The following is a 4,371-nucleotide window of genomic DNA, read 5'->3' on the forward strand; positions in this document are numbered from 1 at the left end:
ACTTCTTCCCATATAGTGCCTCGTATGGAGCCATTTGAATTGATGAATGGTAGCTATTATTATACGCGAACTCCACTAAGGTCATGTGTTGACCCCAGTTACCCCCAAAATCCAAAATGCAGGTTCCTAACATATTCTCGAGCGTTTGGATTGTTCGCTCCGATTGTCCATCCGTCTGAGGGTGATAGGTGGTGCTTAGATTGAGTTTGGTCCCTAGAGTCTCTTGGAACTTTTGCCAAACCTCGATACGAAGCGGGGATCTCGGTCGGAGACGATACTCATAAGAACACCATGTAACCTTACGATCTCGTCCATGTACATCTGAGCCAATTTGTCCAAGGAATACTTCATGTTTACCGGCAGGAAATGAGCCGATTTGGTCAATCGAACAACGATCACCCACACGGCATCATGTCCTCATTGCGTTCACGGCAACCCTGAAACGAAATCCATGGTTAGTGTTTTCCCACTTCCATTCAGGTATCTCGAGAGGTTGCAGTAAGCTAAATTCTTTTTGGTGCTCCGCCTTAACCTGTTGGCAAATGAGACATTTCTGCACGTACAGAGCGATTTTCTTCTTCGTATTGTCCCACCAATAGGCTCCTTTTAGGCCCTGATACATCTTGCTACTACTCGGATGGATCGTATACTTGGATCGATGAGTTTCCTCTAACATCTCCATTTTTAACGCTTCATCTTTAGGCACCACTACTCAATTCCGGTATTTTAAAATACCCTTAGGACTAAAGTTAAAGTCGGTTGTGTCCCCCTTTTCCACCTTCTCTCCCCATTTTCGCACCATTGAATCCTCCTTTTGAGCTTCTTTAATCCGTTCCAGTAGGGTGGATGTTACCTTAATATTACCAAAAACTACCTTATGACTCCCAAGGCAAGGTTTCCACTTGCAAACGGATTCTAACAAAACCCACTCTTTAATCATTAACCCCGCTACCTGAGCCTTGCGACTTAAGGCATCAGCCACCACGTTCGCCTTTCCCGGATGATAGTTGATAGTGCAGTCATAATCCTCTAGAAATTCCATCCACCGCCGCTGCCTCATATTCAATTCCTTTTGTGAGAAGAGGTACATAAGGCTCTTGTGGTCTGAGTACACCTCGAATGTTACCCCATACAGATAGTGCCTCCATTTCTTTAGAGCAAAAACAACCACGGCTAACTCCAGATCATGGGTTGGATAGTTCTGCTCATGGGGTTTTAACTTTCTAGAGGCACATGATATCACATTTCAGTTCTGCATCAGCACACAACCTAGACCTTCCCGTGACGCATCTGTATAAACGGTAAATCCGTCAACTCCGTTTGGCAGGACTAAAACTGGCGCCATGGTCAACCTTTTCTTTAACTCCTGAAAACTCGCATCACATTTGGCATTCCAAATAAACCGATCGTATTTCTTTGTCAAGTCGGTTAAAGGACCGGCCAGTTTGGAAAAGTCCTTGATGAAACACCGGTAATACCCCGCTAAACCTAGAAAACTACGAACCTCGGTGGGGTTTTCTGGTTTTTTCCAATTAGTCACGGCCTCTACTTTCGCTGGGTCAACCGAGATACCTGCATGAGAAATCACGTGCCCTAGGAAGAAAATTTTCTCAAACCAAAATTCGTACTTGCTGAACTTGGCATACAATTGATGGTCTCTTAGGGTTTGTAAAACAATCCTCAGGTGCTGCTCATGCTCTTCACATGTCTTGGAGTAGACTAGAATGTCGTCAATGAAGACCACGACAAATCGATCCAAGTAGGGCTTTAAAACCCTATGCATTAAGTCCATGAAAACGGCAGGGGCATTGGTCAATCCGAAGGGCATAACTGCGGACTTGTAGTGCTCATACCTCGAATTGAAAGCGGTTTTCGGAATATCCTCTTTTCTAATCAATAACTAGTAATATCCCTGGCGAAAGTCCAGTTTTGAGAAGACCACTGCTCCTTGCAGTTGGTCGAACAGCTCATCAATATGGGGCAGTGGATACTTATTTTTAACTGTGACGTTGTTCAAGCCCCGATAATCGATACACATCCTCAAACTTCCGTCCTTTTTTTCACAAACAGTACAGGGGCTCCCCATGGAGTGGGACTCTCATGAATGAACCCCCGCTCTAACAGATCTTGTAATTGCAATTTCAGCTCCTTAAGCTCCGCAGGGGCCATTCGATACGGGATTTTTGAGATAGGCGAGGTTCCCAGTAACAGGTCGATCTTGAATTCTATCTCTCTCTCCGGAGGTAGGGATACTAACTCATCAGGAAACACGTCCGGGTATTCCCTTACTATGGGCACGTCCTCCACCTTCAACTTATCTGAAGGGGTGTTGATTAGAAAGGCCAAAAATCCTTGTGCCCCTCTATTTAGCAGTTTCCTAGCTCGAATGCCCAAAATCAGGGCAGATAAGGCTAACCTTCCCCTTATATCCAACCTTAGGGTCGCCTCCCCTGGAACGCGGAACTCCACCACATTCTTCTTACAATCTAGTTGGGCATTATACTTAACTAACCAGTCCATGCCCAAAATCACATCATACCCCTTGATGGACAAGCTAATCAAATCCCTTAATAATTTCCTCTCTCCTACCCAAACCTCACAATCCCTATAAACCAGACTAGTAACCAAACGATGATCCCCCGTGGGCGTACTAACTTGTAGGTCGTAAGGTAAACTAACAAGTGTTATGTCAATGCCACATATGAAATTAGGGTTAACAAAAGAATGGGTGGCACCAGGATCTACTAAAACCTTTGCAAAGCGGTGGAATACAGGGATCGTACCTTCTACAACCTCAGAGGAATCTGGGACCTGCTGGGGTTCTAACGAATATACACAAACCGCGACCTTAGGCTTCGTTCCATCACCTTTGGCTGGTCCAGCGTTGGTTCTCGTTGGTTGTTGACTCCCCTTTCCATCTTGCTTTAAAATCGGGCAGGTGGCAAGCTGATGGTCTGCGCTTCCACAACGCAGACATTTTCCGTCTTTCTTCTAGCAGTTATCCTCAGAATGATTTGGCTTCCCGCAGTACCCATAAGGTCCACGGGACGCCGAACCTGAACCCTTCTGGACACTACCTCCTTGACCTCTCCCAGCTGAGCCACCCCTGTACTGAACTCCTCTGCCTATTCCCGATTGACGTCCCCCTCTGACTCCTCGTCCAAACTTGGGAGGGGTACCCTTAACCCCCTGCCCTGAACTGCTTCCAGGGAAGCCTCGCTTCTTTGCCTGGAAGTTTCGTACTGTAACCTAGCGCTCTCTACCCGTTGGGCTTTCTCCACGGCCTCGCTAAATGCGTTAATCTGGGCCACCACGAGGTCTTTTTGAATTTCGACGTTCAAGCCCTGGATAAAGCGCCTTATCCGCCGTTGCTCGGTCATGATCAGCTTAGGGGCAAATTTAGATAGACAGGTGAACTGATTCTCGTATTCCGCGACAGACTAGGCCCTTTGACGAAGTCAGATAAACTCATCTTCCTTCCATTCCTGGACTAGAGGAGGGAAGAATTTAGCGTTGAACTCTCGCATGAAATGCACCCAAGTCCGGGGCGTTTGCTCCTGTTCCCACTTCTGTCGAATGACGTTCCACCAAGAACGGGCCGCCCCTTCTAGCTGGAAGACTGCGAAAGTCACCTGCCTTTCCTCGGTGTAGTGCAAAGCAGCAAAAATATCCACCATTTTCTCGAGCCATCTTTCGGCTACATCAGGATCGGGGCCCCCAACGAACTTTGGTGGGGCGAACTTCTGAAATCTCTCGAGAGCCCTATCCTCACTCTCGATGTCGTTGCCAGGGATCCCAGGGTTGGGGTTAGGGTTTTGACCCTGTTGTTGAACCACTTGGGCCAATAAGTTAGTCATTTGCTGCATAGCAGTAGCTATTTGGGCGTTGGGGTCAACCCGCGGTTCAGGGTTTGATCCGGATGAAGTTTCCCTAACACACCCCTGTCCGACGTTGGTTGCCTACTCCCGCGCCCCCGTCCCCGTCCACTACGCGTGCCTTCCATGAAATCTATTCGATCTAGGCAACGTATCTAGAACATTAAAATAACAATACTGGTAAGTAAGAAACCCAAAAGCTTTTTCAATAAAGCATATATACATTCCAAACAGAGTCAAACAAGGCACATATAAACAACCAGTCAAGTTAAGTACAACAAAACAGTCACAAGGAAAAGGCATCATCACAAGTAATATACATCGCTAGTCCAAACACACAAAAACGGCTAGCTAACATTCTTTCCCAAGTCTGCCATTCCCTATCCTTCCTATATACAATAGTCCCAAGCCTCCTGAAATACTCCAAAGGTGACGGCCTAGTCCGTCGTTGGGCTAGTGGACCCACCCGACAGGGTGGATTCACGTCTAACCCCGG

This window comes from Coffea eugenioides, unplaced genomic scaffold, assembly GCF_003713205.1.
Source record: "Coffea eugenioides isolate CCC68of unplaced genomic scaffold, Ceug_1.0 ScVebR1_1669;HRSCAF=2560, whole genome shotgun sequence".
Classification (NCBI taxonomy): domain Eukaryota; kingdom Viridiplantae; phylum Streptophyta; class Magnoliopsida; order Gentianales; family Rubiaceae; genus Coffea; species Coffea eugenioides.